The sequence below is a fragment of the Nylanderia fulva genome, unplaced genomic scaffold (assembly GCF_048542155.1).
Source record: "Nylanderia fulva isolate GAGA-0341 unplaced genomic scaffold, ASM4854215v1 Scaffold8, whole genome shotgun sequence".
In the NCBI taxonomy this organism is placed as follows: domain Eukaryota; kingdom Metazoa; phylum Arthropoda; class Insecta; order Hymenoptera; family Formicidae; genus Nylanderia; species Nylanderia fulva.
In genome coordinates this window covers 186,333-206,051 of record NW_028190916.1, presented here as the reverse complement: position 1 = coordinate 206,051, position 19,719 = coordinate 186,333, and the positions used below count along the sequence as shown (strand labels likewise).

At 30.7% G+C, this 19,719-nt stretch overlaps 1 long non-coding RNA gene across 1 annotated transcript; it reads right to left on the bottom strand.

The window, feature by feature from the left end:
* Positions 1 to 1,242: 1,242 nt before the first annotated feature.
* On the bottom strand, positions 1,243 to 19,703 carry LOC114928871 (uncharacterized). Its single transcript, XR_003819152.2, has 3 exons — positions 19,203 to 19,703; positions 2,997 to 3,035; positions 1,243 to 1,410 (listed from the first exon to the last, which is right to left on the bottom strand). It is a non-coding gene; the product is annotated as an uncharacterized LOC114928871 (long non-coding RNA).
* Positions 19,704 to 19,719: the final 16 nt, after the last annotated feature.

Sequence of the window (19,719 nt, the reverse complement as noted above, 5' to 3'; positions counted from 1 at the left end):
TAAGTCGAGTTCACTCATAAAATTTTCTCCGTAACGTGGGAAAAGTACGGAAAAACATCTGAATCTTGATACATTAGAGTTTTAAAAATCTTCTATCCATATGGACAGTGACTAGTATTCTTTTGTACGTCACAGAGTCAAGCACGATTTTTGGTGTTGTTATACTTTTTTCTAATAAGAATCTCTTTTTCATTTCAATTATGGGCATGTAGTGATATAATAAATAAATTTAATTTATCTTTATAAATTTTCAGTTCTAATAGTGTGTTTTAATAGGTACTGTAAAACGTAATATAAAAAAATATTGTAAACAACATAATTTTTTCATATGAAATGTGTGAAGTGTGCGCAATGCAAAATATATAAATTTTTATATATTATTTCGGATCTATATTTTTCTCTTGCATTCATTTATTTATTTTCCGTAGGGGGGTTAAAGGGGTATTGAAATTAAATCTCAAAATATGAGATTATTTCATATTTAAAATCTTGGCCGTGTCCAAGTAAAAATTTGGTGCCTTGTGCACCGGTATTTAATTCTAACGAAAAATTATTTAGTTTCGTTAGGATAACGCATTGTCATCCGCGATTTGGCTCTTGTTGCCCGTCTTATACGTTAAATTTATATTTATATTACAGAGCCTTGTTAAAACTCTTATATTTGATACACGCTGGCTTAAAAAATGCGTTTGTTTACCAACATTAATATATATAACAGAGAAAAGTATAGAATCGAAAGGATCTGAATAGCTCAGCTGGAAGAGCAGTCGCCCGGCAAGCGAAAGGTCTCGGGTTCGATTCCCGATTCAGCGATTTTCGGATCTATATTTTTCTCTTGCATTCATTTATTTATTTTCCGTAGGGGGGTTAAAGGGGTATTGAAATTAAATCTCAAAATATGAGATTATTTCATATTTAAAATCTTGGCCGTGTCCAAGTAAAAATTTGGTGCCTTGTGCACCGGTATTTAATTCTAACGAAAAATTATTTAGTTTCGTTAGGATAACGCATTGTCATCCGCGATTTGGCTCTTGTTGCCCGTCTTATACGTTAAATTTATATTTATATTACAGAGCCTTGTTAAAACTCTTATATAAATTTTTATATTTTCTTATTTCTCTCAATTAATTTTTATAAACAAATGTATTATACATATTTGTTATTTAACAGACACGGTTAATCTGAAGTAAATAAGTGTGAATAAGTTATTGTGATGATCAATCAATAATTTGTACTCATTTATTCGCCAAGATACATGATATTAACCTATTGCTGAGGTCAATGCAAATTATATTCGCGACGCCTTCGTCTAGACGATATCCTTTTTTCCTAAGAAAGTGATGTTAGAAGTCAATTTTGTGGCTGTCATCTGGCCGCTTCCGGACATACAACATCCGTCTGCTGGCGGAACTATTCATAAAGATTCTCGGAAGTATAAATGATCAATCGAGGAACTGAATATTTCGAAATTAAATTCATCGTTCATCAAAATAGCTTTCCATCTTAGATTATACATATATATATTTATATACGTATAACTACATTTTTAAATTACTTTTAAATAGTTAATATGGTATTATATATAAAAAATCTGGTATTATATATAAAAAAGTATAAAACAGATTATATTTAAAAAAAGTATTTAAAAAATTGAAATTTTATTATTAAAACGAAAAATTTCTTTAAATTATTTTATACACTACAATTTAATATTACCAAATACAACATGTTGCGTGAAGTTTATAGTACAACAACCTATCAGGATAAATGTGTATTTTCCTATCTATGGGATGCCGTAAGACGATGAAAGGCCACCGATTACCGTGTGTGTTAATGGATATCGCATTTGCATCTCCGATACTGTTGTTTCGCGCGATGCATCGACGAAGAAATCATCGGCATCAAGGCAAACGACTCAACGAGAAAAATTAAACGAACAATACGCGACTCCCTAATCGTCGAAGCTTGACTTCGATGTCACGGATGTCATAATAATACACACATGTAGCACGTTTTGCGCGCTTCGCGATTTTTTTTATATATCGAATATTTCTGTTTCTCGTATCTGTCATTTGGCACGCTCCCAATCAATTTCACAGTACGCGTCAAACCATAATTTTAAATCAACGTCATTCCCATTAGGCGCGAGAAAAAATATTATTTTTCTTCGCTAAATAACGCGACTCATTAAAATGCTATTAAATAATAAAATAGATTGCGGCCGATTACGTTTTGCGCGATGCTATCACGTAAATGACCTTTCCGCAATGTTTGACGTCAGTGCGGTACTGTGTGTGACGGATGTTACATGATAGATTATGTTACACCGCAAAGATGCTCGTAGAGAATGTGTCACTATTAATTCGAATTTTCTGCGATAGCAGAATTCAAGTAAAGTACGATCGATCCGTCACAAGTATGACACTTTCGTTTTCCGTGGGTGCCAGAAATGTGGGCGCGAAATTTTATGTTTCACGACGACTAGCCGCCCACGTGGCCGATCCAACGTCACGAGTGCTACGTCATAGATTTCTTAGACTTGAAGAAGTATTTCGAGCACGTTACCGTTATCGCGTAACAGTTCTCATCGCAAGAATGTCATCAGCTATAACTTCATTCGGTAACGGATGTAAGAGCAACTTTGTCGCTTCATTGTCGAAACAGGATGTATCAATGTGTCGTGGAAATTTAATCTCAGAGATAAGGCACAATGTATTGAGAGGGACAGTTATCGTATGCACTCGACTGGTATTAATTACACATATAGCGTCTATCGCGCGCGAGGTATACATCTTGAAGAATAAGTTTAGATACCTATGCGTACGCAACTTTGATAAATACCCGTGAGAACATGAATAGCTGTAGTTAAAACAAATAATCGTATTTCAAAATTATATATTATAAATATTTTGAAAAAAAAAATTGCTGACAATAAATGACAATTTTTGCTCTAGAAAATTGTAAAAAAATAATAGCAAAGTATTCAATTGACTTACCTTATCTCTTGTGAAGAAATCTGAGCGGAAAAACGCGATCTGCAACAGAAGAAGATAAGAATTGATTGTCGTCAATTTCATAACAGATTTCTTAAAATATACATGTTCGTCATTGAGTTTTCTCGAGTTGCATGAAATTTTGACGTCTTTCGTCTATCGGGGATAAACACGAAGATGCGAAGTCCGAGATATTTTAAAGCTTTATGCAACGATTACGTTACACGTCGAGCAGGATATTCTATTGGAATATCCCCCCGTTGCATTTATCCTGCGGTCACCGTAAGTCCGTAAGTCAGATTTACCGCTGCTGTAATAGTTGCTTGGCGGAAGAAAAAAAGTAGTCATCCTTCAAGTATGCGGGTATTGTTTCTTAATAATATGCTTTGAATCATGCTCAGTTGGTAGACGAGTCTTCGAGATGCATCGCATTCGATTGTTGTGCCGTGCAATGTATTTATTGATGTCATAGCAAAGGTCAGCTTGCTTCTATGCGTTTTCATGTCCTCTTTCGAAAAAATTATATACCTATCTATATATTAATTATGTAGTAATATAATGTACACTCTTCTGCATTATTAGACAGAATTTAAAAAAAAACCAACAAAAATAGAAGCATATATACATATACATTAAGTATAGTGACTTTATATTAAAGAAAATATTGAAAAGTGTGTATGCATTAAATTTATATTTATATAAACTAAATAGACTAAATATTCTTATAGAATAAATAACGAATAAACAGGATAAAAATTGAAATGTATGAAGAAGATAAAAAGTTGTAATATTATCTTGTTTTTTATCCTAGACCGGAAGATATTAATTACACACATCGCTTCTTGTCAGATTAATTTTTCTCACGCAAGCAAGACCAGGTGGACCGATAAGAAACACTGCAACGGACTCTGTCATATGTGATCAACATTGTAGATGTATTGCACCTGTTTTAGCGACTTCTTCGTAATCACCATAGACTTCTTCAAAGTAAAGGCCAGTTGTGCTGGGTTTAGGATGCCAGTGCAAAAGCAGCGAGTGTAGTTGTGTGTATCATTTATACTTTCCTGACACTGCATACTAAGAAATCGTTCTAGTCAGACCATCTGTCTTGATATATTCTAACTTAGACAATATGTCTCGAATATCTCAATATTAATGTCTATCTTAATTGCAGTTTCATATTATGATTGTTTTGTACTTATTTTGGTCATTTATTTCTTTGCAATTTATATATATATATAAATAATATAATTTTTTTAAGAGTATTTATATTTTTTCCTTTTTTTGTTTGTATTATATTTATTTAATTATTTATATATTTAATATATATAATACATCATTAAATATATATGAATTTATAACATATTAATATATATGATTATATTATAATTAATGTATGTTTATGTATAAAAAAATATACATAAATTTTCGTCAGAGTAATGTGTTTAAATCAGATCTTGTGTATAAATTTTCTAGATTAAGAGATTTTCTCTAGAAATACACAGGACACCCTGTGCATGCACATATTACGATCGCACGATGGCACGTGGTCGGAGCAGCCGGTGCACACTCAAGTATACACTTGTCGCTTGCAGAGCGCTGGTATGTACAGATCATTTCCTCCGGATGATTCATCGTCATGCCGATGCCCTTCAGGGTTGAGACGATGGATCTTCACTTGGGGTCAGAAGATCGCACGATATTATGTTACTCTCAGAGTGCACCTGTGCAATGTGCAACCCTTGTCTCAACTACAATACGCGCTTATTTAGAATACATTCCAATGGAGATTACTTTCTCCTAGTGGTCTGCTGGTGGTCTTCCTTCGATTCTTTAGATATTTGTTATTCTTGTCTTAAGATATTTGTTATTTTCCTAGATAAGATTTCTAGCAAGGTCTACAAAGCTGCCGCTTTGAATTTTCTACGCTTATTCATGTTCTCGTTCAAAGTAGTCGTCTCGACTAAAGTAATACTTTAAACATTTGTGTCATTGTATTAATTTTTTTAGTTATATTCATTTGTGGTTTATGATAATCATATAATTTGGTCTCTTAGGAATCTGTTTGAGAACTTTATCACTTTTGTTATGTGACAAATATATAGTTTTGTATTACTATTTCATTAATGAAAGAACTTGTGTTACAATCTTAGTGGCTAGTGTTTAATCTTTAATTACGTTATCGATACTCTGGCCACAGTTTGTTATTATCAAAGATCATTTTACTCGGCCGTCTGCTAGCTATCCGTTTCGATACAAAGTACAAACAGAACTAAGAAGGTTGCATACCATCGATAGTGATATGATGCATTTAAAACATTTATTCATGTTACTTATGTAATTTTTTGCACAAGCATCTCTTCGTTATCTAAATAGACTTATTTAATGTTTAATTATTATTTAACTATTTAATTAATATTTAATTATTTAAATATAAATTCTCAAAGAAATAGAAATAGTTTTTTGTCTATTTGTTAGTTACCAATTTTTATAATAAAACAATCTATTAATTTATAAAATAAAAAACGAAATAAAGCATATTACTTAATATAGAAAAAGTAGAACTTTATTTATTTGATTTTTATAAATAGTATAGCTATGGGAAGAGTATTTCCGGAATGTATATCAAAATAGGTGCAATTTTCGTGAGGCGCCGGTTGGCTTTGCCTTCAAGGGCATGCTTGTAAGAGGATTGAACGTCAATAGGATCGTCGAGACCGTTTGTTGAATCATCACGATTCAATTCCAGGAATGCTCCATTCATCTCGGAGCAATGTCTTCGTAAAGGACGCATACATCGAAGGTCTTGCAAAATCGATGTACTTGCTTAAATGTTTTCATAAAGGACGCATAAACAGAATGTCTTGCAAAATCGACGTATCTGTTTACGGAAGAGTCATTCTAATTTCATTCCGCAAAGCGGTTGTAGTCTTAAGGACATGTCTTTCCAATATAATAACAAAGCGACCAACATTTTAAAAATGTCACGTTTACATTGCCATTTGGCACAATCAAAGAAATATTTAATCATCTCTTATATCATGGTATAACGCTATTTTTATGTTCCAATGGTGCTATCTTTCGCAAGTTATTAAAATTAAAAAATATATTTTTCCATAATTTTTGATTACAAATTTATAAATTGTTTTTATTTACATATTTTTTACTACAATTATTATATTCACTAGAATTATATTATTATTCAATGCATTACTGCATGTTTTCTAATCGTATACATGTTTGTAGATTACATAACTAAGATACGGATTTTCCCCTATTTTATACCTTCAGACATATGAACTCATTTACGCTTATGATGACGTGGCATACTATTTTTGCGAGTCAGTGATTACTCATTCATAGTATCGTAGATTTTCTGTCCATTCAATGGAGCTTAAATAAACTTTGGATTATTCTCTTCAAAATTGTTATGTCTGCGACAAGTACATGTTTAATACGAAATTATTGCCTGTAATATTTCTGCGTATTTTCACCTGCGTCACTGCTTTGGACCGTTTCCAGCGATCCAAGGTATTACGTAGTGTGTCTAAGTAAACGCATATACCTAATGTGAAATGCGCTGAAAATTCGGTCGGAACTATTTTGTAAGCCGGAGACGCGGCACGCTTTGAATACTCTGAATCATTGCGAATGAATTCCCTTCACGATGGGCGGTGGACCACCTTTTTCTCAATCGTTTAGTCACGATACCGTGTCTTTTTGGGATCTTACGCAAGATGGAATCCCGTTACATAGCGCTTCGCTTCTTGATTTTTACGTCGCGTCGCTCTTATGCAAATCTCTTTCTCATTCATGCAATCGTACGTTCCGTCATTCCCTGGATATGCGGACATTTCTGGACAGTACTATTGCAAAACATTGTGTAAGATGTAGTTACAATTATTACATTATTTATAATATTAGTACTAATGTGCAGCGCACATTACATACGCCATTTATGCATTTTAATTTATTATTTTACTTTATTAGAAAGTTATATATATGTATACATATGTATATTTTATTTAATTTTTAAATAATTTTTATTAACCTTTAACTTACTAATTTTAAATAATTTTTACTTTTTAAGTAACTTTTAAGTAACATTTTTGAAATTTTATTTATCTAGACGTAAAAACCTATTAAAAACTCAACATTTCTCTTAATTTTTAAACCTTTGCCAAGGTTTTATCACAAACGTCTAATAGATTTAATGTTATTTTAATTTTCTAAAAACACTATTATTTTTAATACTTTTATTTGAGAAATTTTTTTTTAATACTCCACATCGATTTTTTATTATCAAATATTTTCTGCGAAAATAACATGTTACTTTAATTTATATTTGTATTAAATATTTAAAAAATTATCAAAATCTTTAATAATAACGTAATTTCTAATAATAAATTTTTCAATATTGTTACAAACTCAAAAAAAGTGTATAAGTTATATGTATAATTTTTCGTCGTTCAAAAGTAGTATTATAAACTGGAAAAGCTTTTATCAAATAAATAAAATTACATATACTTACTTAGTAATTTATTTAATATTTAGGTTGTAAAATTATATATTTTTTAATAATGAATCGGATAGGTAGAAAAATAAAGAATAAATATTTTAAGTAAATAAGCCATACATTTTCTGATGTATCATATAAATATACATTATTTTTAAATCTATTTCTAATATCATTAAAGAAATTCCGAGAAACATATTTAATTTGCAATAAAAATGCAATTTCCTAAGATTATTTATGTGTATCGTTGTAATGCATCGCAAGGCCTCTTTTTATATCTGTTATTCATTAAGGAGAAATACATCTATGTATTATATGCGTAGATGCCAAGCGATCGGTTTTTGCGTAAGACGTCCAGACGATACCGAGGCGTAATTATCATTCACTTGAATCACCTCTCGGCTCTCGCACCGCCGCAAACACATCGTTTGTTGCGTCTCAATCCGAGTACTGAGGATCAATTTCGCGGAATTTGCCTTCGACTTTTGATCGAGGCCATTAGAGATTTAATAGCGAGTCGCTCGTAATTTCTGAATTAATTGTTGCGCTTAACAAAATAAAAAGAATGCCGTGTAAAGATTGTTCGCGTCGCTTTGTGAGGAGGATAAATTTTTTTTTTCTTTTTAAATCGACATCGCGAACGACGACGTAGGTGTTCGGCACGCGATTTTCACATTCGACATGTCGCGGATCGTCGCCTTTCTAATCTCTGTACCGACAGGTACGAACCGTTTCGTACGACGAATGGTCAGTGACGCGTGACTCACACCAGCCTTAGAGTATCAGCAAATTAGCACACCCGTATCGTTATTCTCACGCGATTGTAACGTTTGTCGCGAACGTGCGCATACCTACGTTCCGCTTAAGGACACGTTGTAAAAATATTTCAGAAAAGGGTGAATTACGATCGATCCCTCTGAGCAAACGTAGAGCTGCAATCAAATTTGCATTTTCTAAACAAATCTTTTTTTTTTTTTTTTTTTTTTGAAAGATTCTTATATCGATTTTTTGCATATTTGATATTTATAAGAAAATTGTTTAACGAAAACAAGAATTTCTGCACGAGTTCTGCAAGACTCGAATAATTTTATTCGTTGTCATTAATGTTGTGACAGACTGAATTGATTAAAATAAGCGTGATTGAATAAATTAGAAATAAGGTAAATTTAATACAAGCTCAGAAAAGTGTAGAAATTAAATTCTATATTATCAAACTCACAATTGGTATTAAAATGATTATTAATTATCATAATTTTATGTTATCATAATGATTATAAAATCTGTGGTTGTACGATTTACTAGCTGCAGCGCACAGCAGGAGGATCGTAGGTAAACCCGTGCACGATTAGCTGAATCATTCCCGCGCGACTCCGAGAAATGAACGAGAGAAGTTTCCCAGTAACCAGATCATCCGCCTTTTAAATCGAAAATATTAAATGCAATCAAGTGATTGTGGCTTATCATGCACGTCATTATGTTATCATCGTACGAAAGATCGAAAATATAACTTCGCGGGAATAAATAGAAGCATCGTTTACACGTAACGTGTTAAACATTCGTCCTACTTTAATGACGTACCGGTTTCGGTTCCTGTTTCGTCTATTTAGATTCGATCTTGTCCTATAACTTATAATAGCTATATTTAGCTATATTTCACAAATTCGAAAGTTTTACTCGTTTTTTCCATTCCATTCGAATCTAAAATGTTCTCTATTCATATCACAATTGTCTCCCCATCAATCAAATTGCGTTTCTTTATTATTTTATGCATATTGCAAATTGTACTTTCGCGTCATAATTTGAAAAATAATAATTATTCAGAAGATTGGAACATACATAATTAATATTGTGACATAAGTGAATCATAAAATTAGAAGAATTTGTTTTTTTCATTTTCAGATTAAAAATTGAGACAAATATCTCTATATGTAAAAATGCAAAGAGAGAGAGAGAGAGAAACTGCATGTATATGAGTGTAATAATTAATAAACGTTAACTTAATGATTGCAATTCATTGAGTAAAAACGATGGCATACGTGCGCTTACCTCAAACAGTATATTCCCATCTATAACCTGTGACTCTTTGCGCAAAGTGCAGATGCAACAGCACACTCGCACAATGCATCGACCTACCGTCCAAATGATCGCTATAAATCCACGGCCTTGCGGCTTGCGCGTGCGACGGCGCAAAAGTTGGATAATACGTTGGCTAAATCGTTACGTTATCTCGCAATACTGACCTGCTTTTCGTAATGATCTGCCGGAGAAGGTATTAACATTTCCTAGACTAGTCTACGGACTTATCGCTCGATTTTATGTTTTGTTCGATCACGAACGTGCGGAGGTTCTATCAGCGCATGTGAATGCACTTGGCAAAGTACGATTATCCGATGGGTAAGCAAGATGCAGTTAATATAAGAATTATCAGATTGCGAACAATCGCGTGCTAATCCTATATTTCGATCTAATCACTATTTTTAGTCTACAAAAGGAGATTGCGAGTGAAAATTAAATATAAGAATTCAAATATTATTCAAGTACAAATTTTCAATTTGTTTTGTTGGAGATGGATTTTAAATTATAATAATATATAAATAATATATAAATGTATATATACATATTTAAATATAAAAAATTTAAAAGTATGTATATATATATCTACGCACGTATAAAAAATTATTTAGTAAAAAATGTATTTTTTTTTAAGCAATATTTCACGTAAAATACATTAAAAATAGACAGTTATGTATAATTTAATATTTATTTATTACTGTATAAATGCAAAATTATATTGATTCTTTAACATTAACTAAATTAATATAACTGCCTCTGCGTGCTTAATGGGACTAATTTAATAATTATTTGTAGATTTAATCTATTTTAAATCTAGCGCGATTTCTATTTGAGTCTAAAACATTTATTAATTTATTAGTGGAATATTGATTAATTCATCAGTGAATAGAGACGTTTTCCTGTTCGTTTGCAGATAAGAGATGATACTCTTGCGCGGTATTCGCGCGATGAGCGAAGAGAATACCAAGTGGCGCTTTAACCGTGTATGAATCAGTAAGCAAGTGTAACAACCCAATGACGTCAAGGAGATTGCACAAGAAAAAGCATGCCCGTAATCCCAATTCGCCCGATCGATTCCTCGATCGCATGCGAGAGCGATCGGGATTTAAAATTCAGAATGCATCGTCTGGATCCATTATGCCCTTCGGGCACCATCAAAGACTGATTTAAAGACGCTATAAAAATCTGCGATAGGTCGATCTACAACTAATCTATGAAGATTTACAAACGTGCTTCTTAATGCTCAGTTCAAATGATATATTTTAATTTTTCGTTATAATTGTATACTTTAAGTGAAGTAACGAATGAGAGTTTAATTTACATCTATCAATTTCTATGTATTTCTACGTGAATAACCAACACATTAAAATATTAACACGTATTTTTAGTACGTATATTTGACAAAAACTTTGTTAAAAAAACCAAGATTTCATAATTGAATAAATTATTTCTAATAATATTATATATATTTTTAGAGGTATATTTGAAATTTTAAGTAAAGATTTTCTGAAGATTATTAATATAAAACATGCTTGAAGCAAAATATTGTTTAGAAATAGAAATGCCTGTTAGTCATAGCAACATAAAATTTTATTAGATTATCTTAAATCTAAGTTTTGTTCAAGGTTTGCATTGCGTTAAACCTCGTAGCAAAGGTGACAATTGTTTCAAGAATTGCTCCCTGATTCTAATAAATGCACGTCAATATCGACCTTTCATTCTCGCAGTATTAAAAGATTTCTATTAAAATTATAAAACATTTATGTCTTAGTCATAAATTATCGCTTCGCTTTTCACGTTTTTCTATAGCAAGACTTAAATGTAAAAAAAACGCCATAAAAATCTGCGATAGTTTGATTTACAACTAATCTATTAAGATAAAAATGCCTGTTAGGCATAACAAGATAACATTGTATTGGATTATTTTAAATCTAAGTTTTGTCATTCAAAATTTGCATCGCGTAAAACCTGGTAGCGAAGGCGGCAATCGTTTTCAGGAATTGCTCCCTGATTCTAATAAATGTACGTCAAATTGTGATATCTCGACCTTTCCTGCTCGCAGTGTATCGAATTTCTATTAAAATTATAAAACATTCATGTATCTCAGTCATAAATTATCGCTTCGCTTCCCACGTTTCCCTATAACAAGACTTAAATGTAAAATTTCCAGCTCGTGGAATCTCCTTTTTCCGCAGGAGATATCGTATTTATGATAAGAAAACTGTTCTGACGTCATAAGATCCGCCTTCGTAGATGCTGATTGCGTCGTTGTATTTGGTTCATTCGACGAGAAAGTGAACAGAGACAGTCACCAAACAAGTGAAAGTACAAAGCAATGAAATCATTATAAATAAACTTTCCAACAAAAATCCACGTTTTACGATCAGTTATTGAAACACACTTCGGCTGTGCAAATCTAAGATTATATAAGAAGTTGTTGAATTTTCATTTCTAAATATTATATTTAAATAATATAATTAACTTGTAATAAATTAAAATAATAAATTAAATTAGTAAATATTCACAAATTACAAAATATTTAAAAATTTTATATTTTATAATTTTTTATATTATGCATACTTTTATATTAAGTTTCAACAGATATTTAATAATTATTATAATTTATATATTTACATTATTTATGTTTATGTACATAATTTTTAATATTGTAGACATTAATAAGTTTGATTTACCGTAATTTCGGTAAAATTTCGTTGTGTATTCTTCATCAGAACTATTGAAAAGAATATTGCGGATTAAGTTATTAAAACTCTCTGCAGAAGCGGAAGTCGGCGTGCGATCAAAGTATCAAGATTCTTATGACGCGTTTTAGAAGATAATAATACAAAGTTGTGTCATTTCCGCAAACGTTCCAAAGAATTTTGGAAGATTTTGTATTGCGATGTGTCACACATCAAAAAATTCCTTTGCCTGAACGTATAGCGGCTCTGTGCAATGGAATAAAGAAGTATTATTCATCCATTTACGTAATTAGAATTATCCATATATAACGCAAAATCATTCAACAATCTCAATTGATGTTATTAAACCAGTTGTGATTAAATAGTCACAACATTAACATGTTAATAACTGAAACTTCTGATCGAGGATCGGAAAGCTACATTATTTTATTTTATGCCGCTTTTGATATTATCCAGGAAACTACAATTCAGACTGTTATCTTCTTAGGCAACGTTTATTAATATCTCGAGTCGTCTACAAATATTAACGTCATTTAAACATGTTAGCAATAAATTAGTTAGCTTATTACTGCGTTGCTAACGTCACATTATTGATTAAATTACACGTACAATTTTTTCAAACTTTGTAAGGTATTTGCTTATCCTATATGCACGTCATTGATCAGACTATCATAAATAAACATAATAAAGATTTTTATGTTAATTATTTAAGTCTAGATTATACTCTTGTATTAAAACATATTATAAAAAATCTATGAAATATTATGCGATTTCAAAAAATGCAGAACAATATTAGTAAATAGAGAAATAACTGAAATTTATCATTTTAAGTATGCTAATTTTTCAGAAAATCTCTCGTGTCAATGTGAAAATTAGAAATATAAAAAGATAATAATTGGCGCTTAAATTATTTCTTTTAATGAATTCTATTATAGAATTTTAGATAATGAAAATGATAAGGAAAAAATATATTAATTTTAATAATAATATCTTAATATTTTCGCGGAGAAGTTGTAAAGTTACTTGCAATTAATAAATTTTTAAACAAACAAACAAAATGTTATACAATTGTTTTATAGAAAAATTAAAAAAGATTGTACTTATTAATTTTCAAATCTTTTCACGCTTATTTGTTCAGCTGGACCAGCATTAACGAGCGTTCGCGCGATCGTGCGCATCCACGCGCGACGCATAGGTGCAGCGAATGTGCATGTAGTTAGTTAAAGGCCGCGGTCGAACGCGTGTGCGTCGTGCGCGCGTACTCGACGCCGCGCACGCTCTACACGTGTGCGCTTTCTTGCACACGTGCGTCACACGCGTTCGTGGGTATGACGCGCGGCTCGCTCGCGCGCTCGCAGATCGCTCACTCTTTCCTTCTGTCAGCGAAGATCGGTGACCTTGGCCTCGTGACCATGAACACCAGTTGATTCGTTATATTAGCGCGAGGGCGATATAGTATTTCATATTTCCTATATATATTCATATTCGCGAAATTTTCTCTATAATATATGACGAAAGATCTTTCAAAATGAGTGAGATTTGTCAAAGTGGTTGGCTCGAAGGAACTCTTGAAAGCCGACTGAATTCTTATTCATTAAGATATGCGGAGACACTTTAGAAAAAAAGAATCTCTTAATGTATAGAAAATAATTGCGAAAGAAGCGGAAAAAATCGAAATATTGTTAATTTATATTTTTTAAGGAACTTGACATTTTAAAAATATTTTTATTGTTGACTTTATCTATGCGTCTCACATAATATGTGAAATATACATACGAAAAAGAAGGAACGACAAGAAAAAATGCAAACAAGTTGCTGCTGCATATGTAAATTATATTCTTATAAAGTATAATTACATGATAATAAATTATTTACAAGCCTGCTTAAGATCAGCAACCATTAGAATTAAATCAGATATAATCATGTATAAAAGATAATTTAACATGCTAGATTTTCTATCATACATCTCTTTTAAATGCTGTTCTAATATTAATAGTAATCGCTTTGTTAAAGGTGTTAAATATTAGAAAAAAGTGTCATATAAAAATATTAATTAGTTATACACTTATGCATAAAATTGCATTCATGCATAAAATTTGCTTTGCATTGATAAAGAACTTCTCCAGTTTTGGTAATAAGTGTGTCTAGCAGCAGCAGCAGCGGAATGTGATGATTGAGAATAAAAAGACGATCCGTCATGTAGGCGGTGATTAGCATGATCGCAGGAATGTAATATCAGGCCGCACAAAAAAAAATTAGGATGAAGCAGGTACAAACTGAGAGTGGCCGGAACGCGAACGCTACTGCATGAGTCACTCTCACGAGTCGTGACTCATGAGAAAATCGTTGGTGGAATCCGTGAAAACGTAAAACTAATCGCGCATCCGACGTTATATGAATAATATGTACAAATAACTCTATTAGAAATTTTGATTGTAAACATTTTTTCTCTTTCTCCTATCTCTTTTTCTTTTCTCGTAACGCTACATACTGCACGTTAAACTAATCGCTTAAGCTGAACGAATAATCCACTTGTAATAGATTGACAACGATATGTTTCAAATGAAAACGCGAAAATTTCCAGGTCACTCGAGACATTAAAATGCTATCAGAAAAAAATAAAAAATTTGAAGAATTATCTGCATATGCATCAAAAACTTCGTTATGTTACAACCAATTTCATTAAATAATGATAAAATATATACCGTTTACGCGGATTACTTTTTCGGTGCAAAGTCTTAGACAATTTGCTATTTATATTTTATAACGGTTAAACATTCTATCGAAAAAGATTATAATAATTTGCTTTATATTTCATATAAATGTGATTGTGCGAATATAAATTGAATAATTTAAATTGCACGCTAAATGTGTATGTATGCTCAGATATTTATGTGACGCGCAAATGTTAAATTTTATAGCAATGAATCATTCATTTATATATTATCAATCGTGTTATTAATCATGCAGATAAATTTATGCATACCTTATCAATATAATTTATTAAATAATGAAACAAAATTCTCATCTTATATTGATGTTTGATATACATATTGATATTTGATATGCAAATTACATTATAATAAAAGAAGAATTTATAGATTAAGTATATGTAAAATATTTTTACATTTCTTTAACTATATATGGAAATTATTTTTATTATATTTATGTATTGCGTTAAATTTAAATTAAATTTTGCGATTAATTAGTTTTTTAAATTGTGTACATAATACACAATTAAACAAAAGAACTATATATACAATAGATGTTGTATACATAATCTAGAAGAAAAAATTTAATTAGTTTAATGCGCGATAATTGAGAATTATGTATTTCGTCTTTTCAAAATATTAAAGTTTTAATTTAATTTAATATAATAAAGATGTTTAGAAACTAAAATGTAATAAAGGATAGATTGATAGAAGGCAAGAATTCTTCTGAAATTATCAGATTATTGCATAAAGTATTTATTTTAGCGTTTGGTGTGATATCATCTATTGTTTTAATATTTTATTACTTTGCTTATATTTTTTAAAATTTATGTTTTAATAACACAAAATAAAGAAGAAAAGGGAAAAAGAAAAAAATGTATTGCTTCAATAATTATTGCAAATACTAACAGAGAGATTCACTAGCAACTTTGCCTAAAAATTATTTATGCGTTTCGATGAAATAATAAACGTTTATTCGTAATAAATTATTATATTATTTATTCATAAAATTAAATAATAAATAATTTAAATTTTGGACCCATAAATGCTTTATAATGTCAATGGAGACATCTGTAGAACAGACGATTAACCCGTTTGTACACCTACGCAGAAATAGTGAGTCAGATCCTATGTTAGAAGACACGCATATTAGCATAAAAAAAGAGACGTTTGTATATTTCTGTGTGTATGTATTTGCGTGGAAGTTACGTTATAGTAAACTCCTTTACCGATTGACAGATTCTCCTCTATCGACTACAGAAAAAATACGATGTAGCATGAAATTGCGTCGTGAAAAATATGCACATGAGAATACAAAGTGTATACATTTATAGTTTGGTGCTAGAATCATTATCTTACGGCGACACGACAATTTGTAATAAATCATGCAGTGCATACTGATAAGCCATTTTACAAACGCAATATTGATATTACATAAAAAAATTGTAATACAAATTGCATCACTAAGTTACAAATACGAGTTCACTCAAAAGTGATAACAAGCAATCAATGCAGACATAGATAATATTATTCTGTAATTAATTCGAAAGGCCATTAAAGCTAAAAATGATAAATGTAAAATATACTTTTAGAATATAAAGAAGATGTATATAGAAGATGTGTATGATATTGTATTTTTGAAGTTACGTTTAATATTCTAAATTAATTTATATAATCTTAAGCAGTAATCAATTCGGCCACAATGTTTTCAAAAAAATCTGTAATTTATTTTGCACAAAAATATTAATAATTTATTAATTGTAGAATTCAATGTTACATAATTATTAAAATAAAAGGTGGATGATTTTAAATGTACACTTAAGCGTACAAGAAAATTATTCTAATTAGATAATTTTTGACAAAGTGTATTAAATTATTTTTCGAGATTTTACTGATGTTGTTGCGAACACAACAAACGAAGATAATTTCTTACCTTCTTCTAAAATAACTTATACATATACTAAATGATGATGTGAACTGAATTGATGTAAATAAATAAATGCACAAAAATCGAAATATTGCACAGTATCCACTAGAAAGAAGAAAAGGGATGAACGCGAATACAGACGTCCTGTGCTTGCGGCGCCAACACGACGGACTAACTGCATGACATTGCTTCGAGTCGGGCACGACTTATCGATTTTATTCTTAGTGTAGACCTCCGGAAGAACTTGTCCCAATTATCGTTACAATACTATCTATTATCGCAATTACTTGTTTAATTTGAATTAAAAAATATTTATTTTTTTTTTTATGAAAAACGTTACGAAACTAAACATAGTAAGTAACAATATAGTAAGAAAATATATATCGATAAAAATATATGTCGATAAAAATTTCTTCCTCATATAATTGTTGAAAAGTATTATATATCAATTTGTCAGAAATGCAAGATCGAGAACAAAACGTAGGAGAAGGCATTCCGCTCTAGATGATCCATTTTTCTTACGTATAAATATCAAACAAACACAATTAAAATTTTCCGTTGTTTCTATACTTTTGATATTACGTTTATTATTATTTTCTGAGAAGCTATTCGTTTTACAGCTTTAAATATATGTCTTAATTGGTCGATGTATGTCTAGTTTGTGTTTTTATTCGCCCACACAATATAGTATTAATATATAGTATCAATTAGTAACATCAGAGAAAATTTCTAGAATTTTCTTTTCGTCATGTTTTAAAAATAAATGATATAAAAACAGAAGTAGTTTTAGATAAAAAAATGCGCATTTATATCTTTATGAATTCCGATTTATGTGTCATTTCTGACGTAAAACAAAACGTGAATGAGCGAGAAACATTTCTACGATAATTTTTTTATAATATTTTTTTACTCACATATTGCATTTAAAACTAAAACTATATATGTATGATCTAATCTAATACTTTTTTCATACAAGTCTTTTCGCAATTAACTGTCTCAATTTTGCCGTCTCAACTGTTTTTGATATTTTTTATACAGATAAGCAATTTTAAAAACGCAATATATACTCTCGATGTATGTGTATGCAACGTATATATAAATGCTCATATATGTCACAATACGCAAAAAAATTATAAAATATAATTACTGATAAATTATATGAAAAAATTGATTTTTAACGGAAGATATAAAAATATGAACACACATTGCAAGAAATAATTTTCTTAAGGTCAACATCTGCATGATAAAGCGATACTTGTGATTACGCAATTACGCGGAAACATATCCTGAATAATTAAAATTTGATTTACGATTAGATACGCATTGAATAAACTTCTTTTCTTTTTTCGTTATAAGCAAAATAGCATAAAATTGTCGATTAATTCCTATACTATTCGAGGTATAATTTATAGACATATAAAGTACCTTTTATATTTTTAAAATATAATAGTAATGAAACAAATTGTGTTGATAATAAGAGTTTTATAATAATAAAATAAATTTATTTTATATATAATGTATAACTATCTCTTTTGTATTAGACTAATATGTTGTATCTTCTGTGATTTTAATTATATTCAATTGTAGATATAATTCCTTGACATGCCATGTGATTATCACATGGTATTTAGGTCGTTCACATGAGACATTTATATTGTCACAATTGAATTCATTAAACATCACACTAAGGTTAATGAATGGCTGCTTTGTACGTGATATCATCTGTGTATCAAAGTCGAAACTAACCAAAAATAAATTTGCTTTAAATCATTAATAAATTTCGAATTTTATTAAATTATATTTTAAATTTACATAAAAGCTACCATGTTTCCAGAGAAACAACAATTATTTTTAAGCTTTTTTATATGTAAATTTTAAGAGTAACTTTTTTTTGTTTATATATATAATTAAAAGAGAAATTATACCTTAAGCAAATTAAGAAAGACATAGTTAGTTCTTTGATTAACTACATCCAATATAATGATATTAAGTAAATACTTAAAAAAATACTTTATAATTTTTAAAAATAATCTCAAACTTTAATTAAATTAGTTATAAAAGTACTCATTCCTCAATGAGGAAAACTGCAATAATAAATACGAGCATAGATTGTGTTTGATAATCAAGTGAATCAAGTCAATCAAGTAGCCGTAAGTATATATAAACAAATCAGTCACGTGTCAAATCAAGTCGATCTAATGAATCAACTATGTATAAATTCTTACAATCAGAAACACACATATATAGCACGTTCAATTAAAATTCCATAAAATGTCTTACTTTTCTCTGTATCTCGATCAGAGGGTTCCTTGATGCCAAGATTAATCAAACTGCTATAGATCGGAATCTCTTGCACTCAGTTTGGAATCTTCCACGGCGATATGCACAGACAGGAAGCAACCCGACGAACGTGAACGTACTGCGACTTCGCGGCGCGACTCGCGATGTTCCTCACGCAGCTGGTATCTCCTCAAGGACGGAGTAACGGTGTCACCGGCGCGAACGGCACCTTCGCGTATGATGGATCCACGAGGTGGCTTTTTTTCACCTTGACCGGTGGACCACTGATCTTTTCCTTAAGGATCACTCGCGACGAAAAAAACAATACGAGGACGAATTTTTTGTTTCGCGAAAACGCGAGACTAGGAAGTAGCCTAGTGTTGGACTAGGAAGCTCGTGAGTAGCGAACAGAATGATCGTAGAATGTACTGCCGTGGCGAGAGAGACCGTAGAGAATAACGCGGTTGAATATATCGGTCTAGCGGTTTGTCGGTATTGGTATGAGAATGTATAGGTG